Here is an 18,243-nt window from a genome sequence, read left to right as displayed (position 1 = left end):
TGTGCTGCTGGCGCAAGGATCTTCTAGCGCCAGCGTAGTGAGCCGGCGTTTATCGTAAAGGACGCTACGGTTGTTGACGAGATGAACTTGGCGAGGCCACCTTTGTCCTGGCACTGCTAGTTCGCGTGGTTTTGGGGTTCCTCTTGCAGAAGTCAGTGCGATTCGGCGAAGCCTACGGATCGTACCCCTGGCTGTCCTAGGCACTCGGAGCGCCTTCTTCGTGAGATTTTGCCGGAAACTGAGTCAACGCCTTCTTTGGTTTCTGGCTGCTTCTGTTTATGGGCGACAGCCATTTGCAATGTTCACTGGAAACTTGTCTCTGTTGTCTGTAGTTTGCTTGAAGCAGCTTGGCGCTTGCCTTTCGCTAGATTTTCTTCAGTTGTGCTGTATTCCCGTATTTTGTATTTAGCTGGCGAGTATTTGAAGGGGCCGCTGACGTGTTCTCAACTTCCTCCCGTATGGAAATCAACTTACCTGTTTAGAGTATTTTTTTCAATAATTCTGGACGCCTGATTCTAAGTAAAATTTCTAACTGTTGTTTTCTTGTGATTTTGATACAAAGGCCTTGCCACCTGTGCTCAGTTTTAAGTTTAGATTTTATCTTGCCACTATGCTGAACTTAAGAAAGGGGATCCACTTCATACAGTGGCGGTGACTTGATTCTTGAAGGCAGTAGTACATCTGGGATTGATTCCTGACTGGAAATGAAGGAAAAACGTTCTGTTAACATGTGTCCAAATGGTTCAAGTGGTTCTAAGAACTATGTGACTGAACATCTGAGGTCATCAGTCCCCTATACTTGGAACTACTTAAACCTAACCAACCTTAGGACATCACACACAGGCATGCCCGAGGCTGCTACTCGAAGCCACAGAGTATGAAGCCCACACCTGCGATCTATTCTGCCGTCAGCGGGCTTGTGCCCTGACCTGACGTTGGGTTGATGAATTTACATTTATTAATATTTGATATGTTTAATCTTTTGTAAACTTTTTAAAATTGTGCAGCATGTCTAAATTGTTTAACATCTGGTACTTGGAGTTTAATAACGTTTCTTAAAAAATGATCCTTATTATTTTTAAATAGAAAAGAAAACGTTTGTCGTTGTATCTTGCTACTGTTTTGGAAAATAATTTCTTGTCGGTTAATAAATTTTTGGAGGAGGTTCAATGGTTCGCCCCAGCATTTCCTCTATGATCTTGCTTTTTGTGCCCTCAGACTACGTAGCCCCTCCGCCTGTTCCAATTTGTCAAACTTTTCAGGTTATACTACTTGTGCTGCCGCGTTGTTACGTAAACCAGCCTTCATCTGTATACAAACTGTGCAATTCTGAACAGTCAATGGTGAAAATTGTTGTTAAACCGATTTATTACCCAACTGAAGTTTCTGTTTGGAGAGAAAACGTGTACCATCTATTATTGAAGGGATTATCGCTTTCTCTACTTACTTTCCTCTTGTCTGATTATTATCATACAGAATTCATTCTGCGACTTTATTTTTTGAGTGCGCGTGCGCTCTCTCTCTCTCTCGTGTGTGTGTGTGTGTGTGTGTGTCTGTGTGTGTGTGTGTGTGTGTGTGTGTGTGTGTGTGTGTGTGTGAGAGAGAGAGAGAGAGAGAGAGAGAGAGAGAGAGAGAGAGAGAGAGAGAGAGAGGTCTCTAAAGATTTTACCTTCTACGGGTGACTAACTTTACTACGACAGAAGCTATTTCTTGATGTCTTAAAACATTTCCTGGCAACCTGTACCTTCTTATATTCAATGTTTTCCACGTATTCCTTTACTCGGTTCTGCGAAGAACGTCCTCATTTCCTATCTAGTCACTCCACATAGCATTCTCATGTCTTGTAACTTGACACCTCAAAGACTTTGAGTCCGTTTATTTCTATTTTTCCACAGTGCCTGATCGGCTTTTATATGTTGGTATGCTCCAGACGCATACCCTCAGATATTCGTTCCGCATATTAAGGCAAATGTTCGATAATAGTAGTACTCTTTTACCAAGGAACCTCCTCTTCGTCTGTCTTAATCTGTTTCTTTTATCATGCTTGTTTCGTTCGTCATCTACGTCTACATCTACATCCATACTCCGCAAGCCACCTGACGGTGTGTGGCAGAGGGTACCCTGAGTACCTCTATCGGTTCTCCCTTCTATTCCAGTCTCGTATTGTACGTGGAAAGAAGGATTGTCGGTATGCTTCTGTGTGGGCTCTAATCTCTCTGATTTTATCCTCATGGTCTCTTCGCGAGATATACGTAGGAGGGAACAATATACTGCTTGACTCTTCGGTGAAGGTATGTTCTCGAAACTTTAACAAAAGCCCGTACAGAGCTACTGAGCGTCTCTCCTGCAGAGTCATCCACTGGAGTTTATCTATCATCTCCGTAACGCTTTCGCAATTACTAAATGATCCTGTAACGAAGCGCGCTGCTCTCCGTTGGATCTTCTCTATCTCTTCTATCAACCCTACCTGGTGCGGATCCTACACTGCTGAGCAGTATTCAAGCATTGGGCGAACAAGCGTACTGTAACCTACTTCCTTTGTTGTCGGATTGCATTTCCTTAAGATTCTTCCAATGAATCTCAGTCTGGCATCTGCTTTACCGACGATCAACTTTATATGATCATTCCATTTTAAATCACTCCTAATGCGTACTCTTAGATAATTTATGGAATTAACTGCTTCCAGCTGCTGACCTGCTATTTTGTAGCTAAATGATAACGGACCTATCTTTCTATGTATTCGCATCACATTACACTTGTCTACATTGAGATTCAATTGCCATTCCGTGCACCATGCGTCAATTCGCTGCAGATCCTCCTGCATTTCAGTACAATTTTCCATTGTTGCAACCTCTCGATACACCACAGCATCATCTGCAAAAAGTCTCAGTGAACTTCCGACGTCATGCGTTGTTCTGCTTCCGAGGTAGCTGAATCCCTTCCTTTCGTCCACTACGTGGTCTTCAATTTTGGTAACTTTGTGAATAATCACTGTTTCTCCATACAAATTGAAAATATAAAGTTTTTCTTTGCTGTGGTGGTCTTCGAGACTGGTTTCATGCACCTCCCCATGCTGTGGAAGCCTCAACATCTCCGAGTAACTACGGCAACCTTCTGTAGCACCACATTTCAAAAGCTTCTATTCTTTTCTTGTCTAAACTTTCACTTCCTTACATTGCTATATTTCATGCAAATACATTCAGAAAAGATTTCCTCACACATAAATCTATATTAGGTGTTAATTATTTTCTCTTCTTCAGAAATGCTTTTGTTGCCATTACCAGTCTGCATTTTGTATTCTCTCTACTACCTCCATGAGCAGTTATTTTTCTGTGCAAATAGCAGAACTCATCTACTTCTTTAAGTGTCTCATTTCCTAATCTAATTTCCTTAGCATCATATAATTTAATTCGACTACAATCCATTAACCCGTTTTCTTTTGTCGACTTTCATCTTGTATCCTCCTTTCAAGACACTGTTCATTCCTTTCAACTGCTCTTTCAAACCCTTTGCCGTATCTGGTAGAATTGCAGTATCATCATCAAACCTCAAAGTTTTTAGTTCTTCTACCTGAACTTTAATTTCTATTCCAAATTTTTCTTTGGTTTCCTTTACTGGGTGTTCAACGTACATATTGAATAACATCAGGGAAAGGCTACATCCCTGTCTCCCTTCCTTCTCAACCACTGTCCACCTTTCATACCCCTCGACTCTTGTAACTGCCACCTGCTTTCTGTACATTTTGTAAATAACCTTTTATTCCCTGTCTTCTACTTACCCCTGCTACCCTCTGAATTTCAAAGAGAGTGGTCTAGTCAACATTATCAAAAGCTTTCTCTAGGTCTTTGTAGAAACGTAGGTTGCCTTTCCTTAACGTATCTTCTATGAGAAGTCGTATGGTCAATATTGCTTCGCATATTCCTACATTTCTCCGGAATCCAAACTGATTTTCCCCGATGTCGGCTTCGACAATTTTTCCTTTCTCCTCTAAAGAGTCCATATTAATATTTTGCAACCATGACTTACTATACAGATAGTTCGGTAATTTTCACACCAGTCACATCTGCTTTCTTTGCATTGGAATTACTGTATTCTTTTGAAGTCTGGGGTATTTCGCCTCTCTCGTACATCTTGCTCACCAGATGGAAGAGTTCTGTCACGATTGGTTCTCCTAAGGATTTCAGTAGCTCTAACAGAATGTTCTGTACTTCCGGAGCCTCCATTCGACTTACATCTTTCAGCGCTGTATCAAGTTGCTTGCGCAGTATCCTGTCTGCCATCTCATTTTCATCTACGTCATCTTCCACTTCCATAATACTGCCCTCAAATGGATGTCCCATGTAAAGACCCTTTATATACTGCTTCCACCTGCCACCTCTCTCTTCTTTGCTTAGGACTGGTTTTCCATCTGAGTTCTTGACATTCAAACCACTGGTGTACAGAACTGAAGACGATAACCGTACGAGGAAAGACACAGATCTACCTACAACGACTAGAAACCTGGATGGCAAAATGGAGAATCCGTCCAAATCCATCCTAAATTCAAACGATTCTATTCAGACAGACACATCTGACAAAAACAACGAGCACAGAACACAGATGACATACAGCTGACGCTCTGGAACTCACCACTGAGACTTAATTGAACTACCAGGTACCTAGGTGTGTACCTAGACAACCACCTAAACTGGAAAACACACCTCATATACCCGCTAAACAAGACAAGAAAACGACAAAGCCTAATCACACGCGTACAAGGATGATTCCACGGATGTGACGATCAAACTTCATTACACATCTACAAGACGTACATCAGACTTGTGATAGAATATGCTGCAGCTCCCTTAGGGGGGCCTGCATAAACCAGTAGCAGAACGACTTTACTCGACCTAGAGGCGAACCTTACGCAGCATTTCTAGACTGCCAAAGCTCACGCCCAGTGACGACGCATATGACATCACAGGCGTGGAGCCGCTACAGGACGGACTGACAAACTCAGAGGAAACTACGGGAGACACATTAACAAAACACCCACACATCCAAGACATCCTGACAAATAAACTCTGTCTTTGGTTCAATTAAAAGTCACGCACCCCACAAGAAACCAACAAAAACACACACACACACACACACACACACACACACACACACACACACAAGCAAACAAACAAACAATAGAACTAAGTTAGAAATAAAACGTAGCATAGACTAAAAATTACAATATGTAACTGTTCACCACTGCCACGAAAGTCATTTCCCTAAGTTAACAGGAGGACCTGATGTAAACAGGAAAGCACCTTAAACACTCAATCGACAACTGCTCTCTAAATTCAATTGTATATTCAACTGTATATCTTCAAATTATCCTCGCCTCCCAGCAATAGGCGATAATATAAAGAAAAGTGTCACTGTTAATTCGTAATAAATAAATAGCGTAAGTACTGGCATAAAACAGCACCACCACTACTCACACATACAAAGTGAACCAACACCAAAAAAACCAAATAAAAGCACATACAACAGTCGCATTAAAGCATAAAGCGTCAACCATAACCCTAACTATTAAAGTCACTGTAATAACCAAACAGTGTAACAAATAACATTTCAATGTATCATTCTAGAAACTTACTAATTATAACAATAATCCAACTCCGACAATGCACTCTAGCGCATATGTGTCAAAAATTACAATGCATCACGTTTCATCCTGTTACATCCTACTTACCTTAATGCAGTTTCAATATACTTTTATTGCATTGTTTTTTATTGTATTTTACTCTACTGCAATATGATATATGGAATAATCATGATGTGACATCCGTAATTTATAGTATCTATTCTGTATTTCAATATGAGTTAAAATTTTGTATTCTATATTGTAAAAACGATCAAATGCACTTTTGCAAGGAATTTGAACAAATAAATAAATGAAATGTACCTATACAACAAAAGGCTGAAAAGGATAATGCAAGCGCTTAAAGAGCCCGCCCATCCCCTTCAAGGACGGGAATGAAAAGTGGAAGAAAAGAAAAAAAATCTTGTCGTCAGTCTTGTGACTTAGTCTGAGGATGGCCGGACGATACGCGGCCGAAATATCAATGGAAGAAATTCTATTTGCGCGGCTACATGCCCAAAATTTAAGGGACTGTCTCTTTAATTTTCCTATAGGCGGTAACTATCTTTCTTCTAGCGACGTATCCTTCTAAAGCCTTACATTTGTCATACAGAAGAAAAAAAAACAAATAATCGAAAAATTAATTATCTAGTATACTCAGAGATTGCAATATAAATAAAATGTCATATGGCATTGTTGGCGGGGGAATCCCATGGGGTTCTGCTGCCGGATTGGAAATGGTTTTCGTCCGTCGCCCACGGTGAAATAATTTTCTTGCGTATAAGCGAGAGCTGTGTCGTATAAGTATTTTTGTAGTGTAGATGGTGGGTATAATGGATGCATGTATAGTAGAGTGTTGTGTTTGTTTGTAAGATGATGAGAGAAGGGAGAGAGCAGAACCTGGTGCTCTCGAACAGCGTCAAGAGGGCCTCCGAGCTTAACGTCCCGATCCAACGGACGGATCACCATCAGCAGTGTCACATGCCCTGACTTCACGAGGCACAACAGAGAGACTTCGGAATTGGATGAAGGACATCGGCGGAAAGACTGATGATCTGGAACTTAAAGCCATCACCTCTCCTTCTTCCACCACCAGAATTGTGCCCTGCTTAACCCCCCACCTCCCCCCGTTGAACGCCACCGCACAAGTCTGCATCAGCGACTTCTTTTACGGAGCCAGGATGTTCGGGGTTGTGTTGAGTGTATATCAAAGTTGTGAAAAATGATCTTAAGAAAACTGTTTGTAAGCTAATGAAATGTTAAGGAGCCATCATTATTATTGAGGTTCATCAAAGGTGGTGGAAATTTAGCGTATATTTCCCACTAATTCTGCCGTATATCAAGGCGTTTAGCTGCTGGCCACCGCCCTACTCAGAGCCATAAAAATGTTAGCAAATGGAACGACCCTCGTGGAGATAAAGGTAAGTTAAAGCAAGTGTTTCCTCCACGGGGAGCAGCCGGCAACCTTGGCCGGAAATCGTGACATACCGTCGGACCACTAGCCTGCATTATTTCGCGGCACATCGATTCCTTGCCACTCGCCACTAAAATCAATAACGGCAGTAGGGCTTACATTCTTCGGTTCCAATGAGAGTGAGTACCCTGTTGCTTCAGCAAACACACACACACACACACACACACACACACACACACACACACACACCTCACGCTATGCAGAAATATACACTCATACGCCGTACGCTATTTTACTTTTCTTCCTTTTCTTACTCTCAGAGTTTTTATAATTTGGCCTTCAGCTCAATTGTCAATTGTGCAGGCATGATAATACAGATTTGTCAAGCAAAATTGTACCATGTACTAAGAAGAATTTATTTCATACATTTACTGGCGTCTCAAGGTGAACGTGAGAGTTTCGAAGGCAGTAACGTCACCAAGTCAATAACATAAGTAGACCAACACTGTCTTCGTTTCAATAATAAAATTTGTTTCAAACAACGATGTTCCTGTAATATCAGGTTTTCGCTAAATTGCCTTTCCATTGTTGTTTTTTTATAAACTCTTTTCATACAGCAAGAAAGGGTTTTCGGAATGCACCTCCACGTCACGTGCACACTGGCGTGCAAAAGACTAATGAAAATGAACAAAATGTTACCAGTCTTCGCACTACGAAATGGCTTGTTATCAAATAAAATAACAAATGAAGTAAGTAATATCTAAAGTGAAGTGCACAATATAAGGGGCGATCAAAAAGTTTCCGTTTTATGGCGTTTGTGCAGCAGTATATGCAACGTAGCGCGACTCCGAAGCAGCGACGTGTATCCAACGGATTGGTGTGTCTTTCCGACGTGCGTGCGGTAGATGCAGAAACGTGAACTTTGACGATGTTATTACCAAACGCATCCAGCAGAACCAAGGTGCTGCTGTTCTTTCTTGTCTGCCGAAGTAAAAACAGCGGCAGACACTCCCATTGGAGAATGAATAGTGTGTATGGGGGAGAATTTCCGTCGGAAGCCACCGTTGTGGAACGGTGCGCGAAGTTCATGATAACGCACGTCCCCATGTTGCAAATGCGACGCTTAAGTTGAGCCAACACAACTCCTGGTAGACGCCCGAGCAGGCGCCCTGTAATCTTGATCCTTGCTCATGCCATTATCATGTCTTCGTCCGCTTCAAAAACGCCCTGAAAGGCCGACGACTCCCGTCGGATGAGAAAGTGCAGCAGGCAGTTATAGACTTTACCATGCAGCAGACTACGGTGTTTTTCCAAACTGACATTTTCAACCTGGTGCTTCGGTGGGATGATTGCCTCATTGCTCACGGCGATTTCACCTCATTAGCATACCGATTCTGATCTGGACGGCTTTAGAACGGCAACTTTTTAATCGCCCCATATGGTAATGAAAATGAACCTAGTTTTCAACAGTCGTCAAAATGCGACAGTTGTATTTATTTTATTTTTTATTTATTTTACTCTTTATTTGTTTATACAATTAACCTGACCTGATTAGGGCCATCAGACACACTCTTACATCGGACCAGACTCCACACATGCAGTTCCTTTTTTACATCATAGTTGTCTGAGAAATACCAAGTTTAAGATGCCAAAATAGTATTAAAAATGATTTGAGTGTGATAATGACAGTGGCTTGTTATCAAACAAAATAACACGATAGACTGATCACAAAGTTTTCTTTCGTATGTAGATTATAGCTTGTTTCAGTCTCTAATCAGATGCTGCACGCATTTGTTATCAATAATTATTTGTTGCGAAGAGAAATGTTTGATACAATGCATACTACTCTGCAGCGAGCTGTCATGGAAATGTGCTCCTACAAGAGTACTGCTATCTAGAAATTCCACAACGCTTCTTCCCATTGGGAAACGGCCACACAGGAAGAAACCTATCTGGGAAATGGATCTCTGCAGTATACATTCATGAAGCGACAGCGCGTCGGCTACAAGTAGCGGTTGAGTCAAGACTGGCGAGGTGTTTGGAATTTTATGTGACCGCCTTTCTCTCTTCAAAACAAACATCTCCGTCGACACGACTGGCGTTCCTATGGTGTTCTTAAAGCATGGAAGATTCCCCCATCATACACGTGACTTTCTTCTCAATTTCACGAAATCACTTAATGAGAATGCCGGAGTGATTCCTTTGCCGACCTGACCGATATCCATCCGTATCTTTCAGTAACCCCACTTTCAAATCCATCTCTAATGACACCCCAGTATTATTATCTTCCATCTCACCATTGTTCTCTGGACGCGTACATCATACACAGTATGGACTACGTAACTTAGACACATGGAATACTTCGTAAGGGGCTTTAGACATCGAAACAAAGTTTCCGGCAGTGACAGTGCACAAAGGGGCAAGTCAATTTCTGTTTCTATTAGACTCGTCTTTTTTACCCACGGAGATATTGAAACAAAAGTTTTAATACAACATTATTTTTAACGGCGCTAAATAACTCTTGGGAAGAGGAAGTAAGAAATAAGACGTTTGCTAAAGGTTGCGATGAAATTTATCCAAAGTAGCTAGGTAATATACAGAAACAGATACAGACATGCGCAGGCACAATACGGCGCTGCGATCTGTAACGCCTATTTAAGACAAGTGTCTGTCGCAGTTGTTAGATCGGTTACTACTGATACAGTGGCAGGTTATCAAGATTTAACTGAGTGTGAACGTGGTGTTGTAGTCAGTGCGCGAGCAATGGGACACAGCATCTCCGAGGTGGCGATGAAGTGAGGATTTCACCGTACGACCATTTCACGAGTGCACCGTGAATATCAGGGATCCGGTAAAACATCAAATCTCCGACATCGCCGTGACCAGAAAAGGCCCTCAAGAACAGGACCAACGACAAGTGAAGAGAATCGTCCAGTGTGACAGAAGTGCAACCCTCCGCAAATTGCTGCAGATTTAAATACTAGGCTGTCAACAAGTGACAGCGTGCGAATCATTCAATGAAACATCATTGATGGGCTTTCAGAGCCAAAGCCCACTCGTGTGCCGTTGACGACTGCACGACACAAAGATTTACGCCTCGCCTGGGCCCATCAATACCGACGTTGTACTGTTGATGTCTGGCAACATGCTGCCTGATTGGCGGAGTCTCGTTTCGAATTGTACTGACGTGGACATGTACGGGCATGGAGACAGACTCATGAACCCATGGACCCTCCATGTCAGCAAGGGATTGTTCGAGTTGGTGGAGGCTCTCTGATGATGTGGTGCGTGTGGAGTTGGAATGATATGGCACCCTGCTACTCTGAAGGGTGACACGTCCGTACGCATCCTGTCTGATCACCTGCATCCATTCATGTCCATTCTGCATTCCGGCGGTCTTGGGCAATTCCAGCAGGACAATGAGGCACCGCACATGTCCAGAATTGCTACAGAGTGGTTCCAGCAACTGTTTCCAAACACTTTCGCTGGCTTCCAAACTCATCAATATTGTTGAGGATATCTGGGATTTCTTGCGTCGTGCTGTTCAAAAGAGATCTCCACGGATTTATTGACAACCCTGCAGGATTCATGGTGTCATTTCCCTCCACCAGTACTTCAGTCATTAGTCGAGTCTATGCTACCTATTGTTACGGCACTTCCGCGTGCTCGCGGGCATCCTATACGATATTGAGCAGATGTACCAGTTTCTTTGGCTCTTCAGTGTAAATCATTTAAAGCACTGCAGAGTCGTTTTTGAAACTAATAAAAATTGCTGGTTTATTTTACCAGACGTGTTTAGTTTTATTCTGCTGATACATTGTCAGTAGTACTTTTAATTTGATTACCTCTTTGATCTGGAAATTTCGTCTGCATGCTTATTTTCTGGTATTCATTTGCCTTTCAGCACTACACTTTTTTTGCGTAAACCACAACAAAATAATGCAGCAGTAATATTTGTTTGCGTGTCCTGTCTAAAATGACACGTTTAGCCAGGAGTATGAGAGTCCGCAACTAAATATATCGGCCACCCGGGAAGACCGTTCCATGTACGCTGTAAAGCGTAACCCAAGACCTAACCGTATGACATTAGGTGAGCTTTAAAACGCAACAGACAGACTACATGAGAGACTCTCAGTACTATGCCCGCCATTTATACGGCGTAAAACGGTGCGTTGTTAAATGTGCTTGAACAGTGGTTCCCAGCCTTTCTGAGACAGTTACCCGTGAGCAGATTCAGATATTACCTGCTACCCCCTCCAACTGCTGTCCCCCTACTACAACTATCAACAAAGTTAGTGCGACTGATGACCTCAGAAGTTAAGTCGCATAGTGCTCAGAGCCAACAAAGTTAGTGATTAAGTGAACTTTAGAATCTTCCTTGGACACTTTTATTTCTTAAATAACGAAAGATAAATGATATTTACCTTTTGTAGGTGTTTTTATTAAACCTAGAACTAAATAGACAATGAGACAATTTGATACTGATTATTTCTAGCAAGCTTTGCTATATTTGGTTTGTTCTCAGTCAGCGTGCATCGTAAGCAGCGCTGCAAGTCTATTGAGTTCGTTCTTTTTTTTTTTTCTTATTGTTCCTGTCGTAGTCAGTGATCTGCTTTCACATATATGAGTCTTGAATGCTACGTTTTTTCATTTCTTTTTTTTTCATGTGCTGTGTTCGAGTGGTATGCGTGTGCTAGAATGAATGATGTAGTAATTCCCAGTACATTGTGAGTACTGAAATTTCCTGGCAGATTAAAACTGTGTGCCGGACCGAGACTCGAACTCGGGACCTTTGCCTTTCGCGGGCAACTGCTCTACCGACTGAGCTATCCAAGCACGACTCACGCCCCGTCCTCACAGTTTTAATTCCGCCAGTACCTCGTCTCCTGCCTTCCAAACTTCAGAGCAGCTCTCCTATGAACCTTGCAGAACTAGCACTCCTGGAAAAAAGGATATTGTGGAGACATGGCTTAGCCACAGCCTGGGGGATGTCTCTAGAATGAAATTTTCACTCTACAGCGGAGTGTGCGATGATATGAAATTTCCTGGCAGATTAAAACTGTGTGCCGGACCGAGACTCGAACTCGGGACCTTTGCATTTCGCGGGCAACTGCTCTACCGACTGAGCTATCCAAGCACGACTCACGCCCCGTCCTCACAGTTTTAATTCCGCCAGTATCTCGTCTCCTGCCTTCCAAACTTCAGAGCAGCTCTCCTGTGAACCTTGCAGAACTAGCACTCCTGGAAAAAAGGATATTGTGGAGACATGGCTTAGCCACAGCCTGGGGGATGTCTCTAGAATGAAATTTTCACTCTACATCGGAGTGTGCGATGATATGAAACTTCCTGGCAGATTAAAACTGTGTGCCCGACCGAGAATCGAGCTCGGGGCCTTTGCCTTTCGCGGGCAAGTGCTTACCCACTCAGCTACCCAAGCACGACTCACTCCCCGTCCTCACAGCTTTAATTCCGCCAGTACTGTGTGCAAAATTCCTTTCTTCCAGGAGTGCTACTTCTGCAAGGTTCATAGGAGACCTTCTGTCAAGTTTGGAAGGTAGGAGACGAGGTACTGACGGAATTAAAGCTGTGAGGACGGGACGTCAGTCGTGCTTCGTCAGCTCAGTCGGTAGATCACTTGCCGCGAAAGGCAAAGGTCCCGAGTTCGAGTCTCGGTACGGCACACATTTTTAATCTGCCAGGAAGTTTCATATCAGAGGACACTCCGCTGTAGAGTGAAAATTTCATTCTAGATATTGTGAGTACTATCTACAAATCCTTCTAAGAATGAGTACTACCCGTCCACAGCGAGGGTAGACACTTATTACAAAACATGGTTCCCCTGCACCACTGCTGTCCCTAGCGGCTTCAGCTGCACCCTGCACCCACACACAAAATCAATCAAGTTAAAATGCGTAGCTTGAAAAACACTTGGCTGCTGGACTCCTTAAATCAGAATTGGCACAAATTGGGACATTTCAGGTTGCTAATACTTCTACCCACATCAACTAACAGTAATAATAATAATAATAATAATAATAATAATAATAATATAACATTCTGTGGAACAGTATGGTAGACATTATGTAGTTCTGGTTGTGTTACACCGTAAGTTACTTCGTTTATCTATTTCAGCGTGAGTAATGAAACCGTCTAGGATCCATTGCAGGAACTGACTAAAACTTACAGAAGAAATTTTTATGAGACATTTAGAATTTGTTATATGTCTTACTGTTATTGTCAACGATGCACGAAACGAAGCACAAAGTATGTGCGTAGCGAGTGAGTATCTGAAGATGATGATGTTCATATATCCGATTCACCAACTGCAACCTCCACCGGCTCCTGTCTCGCAGTAATGGTAATATTTAGAAACAAAAGTAATTTTTGCTGTTACAAAATCAACGTTAAAATCTTACAATATTTATGATAATAAATAATGACTATTTTAAAAGCAGTTTCATGACTGAGACACAATCGAAGCGTTTTGGTTTTACCCCTCAAAAGATTCATTTTACTGTTAAGGTGTTATTTACCCCAGGTGCTAGAAGAACTGAATATATTTTCGGACAAGAAAAGAAACCCAATTTATTAAAGGGACGGAGTGAGAACAATTTGACGGATTTTTTTCGTTCTTTTATGAAGTTTAGTAGCTCGTGCTAGTCTTTGATTTGTTCATATCAATCGACTGGTACGTCCTCACTAAGATGTGATAACTTTTGGATCAAAAACCCAATTAGTGAGCTTTCACGAAACATTATACACCATGTGAACAAAAGTATCCGGGCACCTGGCTGAAAATGACTTACAAGTTCGTAATGCTAGAATTCAGCATGGTGTTGGCCCACCCTTAGGCTTGATGACAGCTTCCACTCTCGCAGGCATACGCTCTGCCACGAAGTCGATATTCCAGAACATCCAAAAGGTGCTCTGTACGATTCAGGTCGGGATTCTGTACAGGCCAGTCCATTACAGGGATGTTATTGTCGTGTAATCACTCCGCCACAGGCCGTGCATTATGAACAGGTGCTCGATCGTGTTGAAAGATGCAGTCGCCATCCCCGCATTGCTCTTCAATAGTGGGAAGCAAGAAGGTTCTTAAAACATCAATGTAGACCTGTGCTGTGATCGTGCCAAGGGGTGCAAGCGCCCTCACTGAAAAACACGATCACACCATAACACCACCGCCTCCGAATTTTACCATTGGCACTACACACGCTGGCAGATGACTTTCATCGGAGATTCGCCATACCCACAGCCTGCCATCCGATCGCTACATTGTGTATCGCGATACGTGACTCGACACAACATTTTTCCACTGTTCAATCGTCCAATGTTCATGCTCCTTACACCAAGCGAGGCGTCGTTTGGCATTTTCCGGTGTGATGTCTGGCTTACGAACAGACGCTCGACCATGAAATCCGAGTTTTGTCACCTCCCGCCTAACTGTCATAGAACTTGCAGTGGATCCGGATTCAGTTTGGAATTACTGTGTGATGGTATGGATAGATGTCTGCCTATTATACATTAAGACTTTTTCCACTGTCGGCGGTCTCTGTCAGTCAACAGACGAGGTCAGCCTGTATGCTTTTGTGCTGTACGTGTCCCTTCACGTTTCCACTTCACTACCACATCGGAAACAGTGGACCTAGGGATGTTTAGTAATGTGGAAATCTCGCGTACAGACGTATGACACAAGTGACACCCAATCTCGTGACCACGTTCGAAGTCCGTGAGTTCTGCGGAGCGCCCCATTCTGCTCTCTCACGATGTCTAATGACTACTGAGGTTGCTGAAATGGAGCATCTGGCAGTAGGTGGCAGCACAATGCACGTAATATGAAAAACGTGTGTTTCTGTGGGTGTCTGGATACTTTTGATCACATAGTGTAAATTCAACTCTCAGGTTTACGTTTTAGCGAGGTGGCGTAGTCGTTAACGCAATGGACCATCAGGACAACGGTTGAGATCTCCTTTGTCCGACCATCCTGATTTAGGTTTTCCATAATTTACCTAAATCGCTCCAGGGAATTGCCGGGATGGTTCCTTTGAAAGGGGACGACAGATTTCTTTCCTCATCTTTCCTAATCTGAACTTGTGCTCCGTCTCTAATGACCTCGTAGTCGAAGGGATGGTAAACTCTGATCTTGCCTCCCTTCTTTTGTCTCTACGTATTTGGCTGTGGTACCGAGTGGTGGTTTTAGCTCCTGGCGTGTTGCTACAGGGACAATGACTGTTTGTTAGCGAAACCGGTAGTAGCTAATCATATTGTGTGCGACCTGTGGCTGTTCTATCCGTGTCTGGGGCAGCCAATACCTACGTTTGCTACGTGAACACGGATTTTTTAGTAGTTGGAAACGAGGATGTGCAATATCCTACGTAATTGAGTATCAACTACCGGTGGACAAATGAAGTAATTTTAATTATTTTTTGCGACAAAAGTAGCTACCTCGCACCTTTTCCCCTACAATTTGGTGGTTCTTTGGCTTTCCTACCACATTCAGCATTAACTCAAATACTGTCGAGTTTTTCTTCATTACAGAACCTGCGATGTGACACACTCAAAGACACTAGAATAAAGAAATAACGCTAGTTAATGATTCGTAGAGCTGTAAAACTGACATGGCTACTGTTAACAATCATCAGTGAGAATAAACTAAGGTACTTCAGCTGGTAGCTTTGGTCGGTTAAGATCCTAAACGTGTATAGTGTATGTTAGGCGTATTGCATACCTATTAGACGTTACCTCATTCAGATTGTTTCGTTTCTATATGCATCTACATCTACATACATACCAAGCGGTGTGTGGCGGAGGGCACCATTCGCGCCATAGTCATATTCCCCGCACCCCTGTTCCACTCGAGGATCGCGCGAGGGAGAAACGACTGTCTGACCGCCTCAGTACGAGCTCTAATTTCTTTTATCTTTGAGTGATGATAATTGCGCGATTTGAAAGTTGGAGGTAATAATATATGCTCTACATCTTCGGTGAAAATCGGATTTCGGAATTTAGTGTGCAGCCCCTTCAGTGTAGCGCGCCGTTTATCTGCAAGTGTGTCCCACTTCTAACTTTCAATGAGATTTGTAACGCTCTCGCGATGTACCAGTCACGAATCTTGCCCCTCTTCTTTCGACCTTGGACCTTGGATCAGTGTCTTACAATATTCCCCTAGAAACACAAAGTGAAAGTGATTTTTCGCCCTCCATCAGACTGCAGCACTCCTGGATTCCGTTAAGGATGATTCGGTGCTTCGGAAGCCTAGGGTATACAAGATCTCCTGTGAATGCGGTCGTTCATACGTCGGGCAGACGACACATACTATCCAAGAGAGATGCACAGAGCACCGCAGGTACACCCGGCTCTCTCAACCTAATAAATCTGCGGTGGCAGAGCATTGCATTGTCAGTGGGCACACTATGGTGTACGATAACGTCGAAATTTTTGCCTCGACTTAATCTTTCTGGGACTCAGTAGTGAAGGAAGCAATTGAAATTCGGTTGGCGACGAATTTAATTAATAGATATAGCGGTTTCAGTTTGGACAAAGCATGGAATCCGGCTATTTCTGTAATAAAATCACAAAGACGTCGCGACGGGGCCGCTCGCAGTGATGCATCGATATCACGATATGGATCGACTGCGCAGCTATAGATCTAATTCCATCCTTTCCCTCCGATCTAAGTCTTTGGCGCCTTGTGTATCTGTGGCTGCATGCGCAGTGGTGCGGTCCGCGGGTTTAAAACGACGGAGCACATGGTGGTGCCCCCCCCCCCCCCTCCCCTTCCACCATACACATATGCCTTCGTACTCTCTAGTAAATTGTTTTCCGTGAGTGTTCAGTGTTGTGTATCCCCTTCTTAAAGTGCTGCAAACAGACTGTCGCCGTGTTTTTTAATTGTGCCTGTCTATTTCCTAACTGTTTTCAATCAACATCACTGACCTCTTTGTTTTTTATGTTTTCTTCACAATTTTTTCGCCATGTACCAGTTTTAAACACTAACCGTTTTATCGCTTCTTTTTATTGTTGTGTCTCCTCATTACGTTTACATTTACGTTTACATTAAACAAGAGTCAAAATATCTGCAAAAATATGTCCTTAATAAACCAATTTAAACACTTACTAATCCAGTTCTTAATCCATATTATTGAGTAAATTGTCAAACTTTTCCTTTTTCGACATTTTACTACACTGCAACAATAAATTATCGGATTCCTGGAAGCAAGCGGGGAGAAAGGTTTTAAATAAAAAATATGTATCTGGATATCATACATTTTTTCCGCTTGGGAAGTATGTTATTGGTCCAGCTATCAAAATTGTAAATATGTTTCTTCGTTTAGCCTTTGGTTGTATGGTCATTTTTCCTTTATGAAGAGTTGAAACCAATTTTAAATGTTGCTATCTCGTGAAGGTCACAATACAACAGTAGGTTATAAGAAGTCCAGAAAACTGTGTTATTGTTATATTGTGACATTCTATATGAAGTGGGCCAACTCGAATTTGAATGAAAGTATGTGCGGAAGTTTCCTGTGGAATGAAACTACGCGGTTCAAAATTTGATGTCAAGATAAAAAGTTTCTATCAATCACAGTTTTTGTGTTACAAATTGGATAAACTGAGTCACGGAAATTTTCCAGTCATTTTGTGAATGCAATAGTTTTCTGACAGAGTACCCCCGATATTTAGTCGAGCTCACTCTGTAGATACAGATGTAGTTGTAAAATAAGATCAATTATGTTATGGGAGTGTAGCGAAGGGTTCAGTGTGTTACCTCGAAAAATGTTGAGCCATTGTGCGGCATGACCTCCTCGATTACGTGACTCAGATTTCATCCCTCTCTGTCGGTAAATAATATACTCCAACAGCTAATGCTCTCCTGGTTGATTGTGCACCCGCAAACGATCGTCACAGGTACCATGGTAAGATCAGCTCCCGCCACCGAACACAATTTCATGCACATCTTCATATTTTCGCAGTGCAAAGACTGATTCATTAAATCTCTGGTGTGCAGCCGCATAAATCGACTTCTTCTTCTAATACTTCGGCTGAATACCGTCGAGCCATCTTCAGAGTGAGCCGAGGTGACTGACGTTCCAGTTGTTTTGTTTTCTTTATCGTATTTCGATAATGTAACTGACGGTACTGCTTAAAAAAATGTTTTAACATACTTTGTCATACTCTTAGCAGTCACGCAGCTATATCAGTGTAGATCCAGTCTCAT

At 42.6% G+C, this 18,243-nt stretch overlaps 1 long non-coding RNA gene and 1 other non-coding gene across 2 annotated transcripts in view; one reads left to right on the top strand and one right to left on the bottom strand.

The window, feature by feature from the left end:
- The window catches only part of LOC126337027 (uncharacterized), a 729,269-nt gene that overhangs the window by 626,483 nt on the left and 84,543 nt on the right, over window positions 1–18,243 (top strand). The gene's annotated exons all lie outside the window — the stretch shown is intronic.
- Trnas-cga (transfer RNA serine (anticodon CGA)) lies at window positions 11,791–11,865 on the bottom strand. The gene has a single exon. It is a non-coding gene; the product is annotated as a tRNA-Ser (tRNA).

Source organism: Schistocerca gregaria, chromosome 2, assembly GCF_023897955.1.
Source record: "Schistocerca gregaria isolate iqSchGreg1 chromosome 2, iqSchGreg1.2, whole genome shotgun sequence".
Lineage (NCBI taxonomy): Eukaryota > Metazoa > Arthropoda > Insecta > Orthoptera > Acrididae > Schistocerca > Schistocerca gregaria.
The sequence above is the reverse complement of the archived record's forward strand: the minus strand, read 5'-3'. Positions and strand labels throughout refer to the sequence as shown.